We start from the raw sequence: 437 nt of genomic DNA on the forward strand, positions 1-437 counted from the left end.
TGCTAAGTTACAGGGATGTAAATACACCAACACTGGTTGTCAAGCAGTGGGAAGTGGGGCGAAACACACACACACATACACATACACACACATACATATATGTTTATATGATGGGCTTCTTCCAGTTTCCATCTACCAACTCCATTCACAAAGCTTTGGTCAGCACAAGGCTATAATACATGAGTGCGTGTGTGTGTTTGTGTTTGTGTGTGTATGTGTGTGTGTGTGTGTGTGTGTGTGTGTGTGAATGTCCCCCACCACTGCTTGACAACCGCTGTTGGTGTGTTTACATCCCCATCACTTAGTGGTTCAGCAAAAGAAGCCAATAGTATAAGTACCAGGCTTAAAAGAAAGAAAAAGCACTGGCATTGATTCGTTTGACTAAAAAAATTCATCAAGGTGGTGCCCCAGCATGGCCACAGTTTAATGACCGAAAC

General features: G+C 43.2%; 1 protein-coding gene across 1 annotated transcript in view; it reads left to right on the forward strand.

Annotated features, from left to right (window-relative positions):
• The window catches only part of LOC106870584 (vitellogenin-like), a 19111-nt gene that overhangs the window by 13153 nt on the left and 5521 nt on the right, over nt 1-437 (forward strand). The window lies entirely within an intron of this gene.

The sequence above is a fragment of the Octopus bimaculoides genome, chromosome 28 (genome assembly GCF_001194135.2).
Source record: "Octopus bimaculoides isolate UCB-OBI-ISO-001 chromosome 28, ASM119413v2, whole genome shotgun sequence".
In the NCBI taxonomy this organism is placed as follows: domain Eukaryota; kingdom Metazoa; phylum Mollusca; class Cephalopoda; order Octopoda; family Octopodidae; genus Octopus; species Octopus bimaculoides.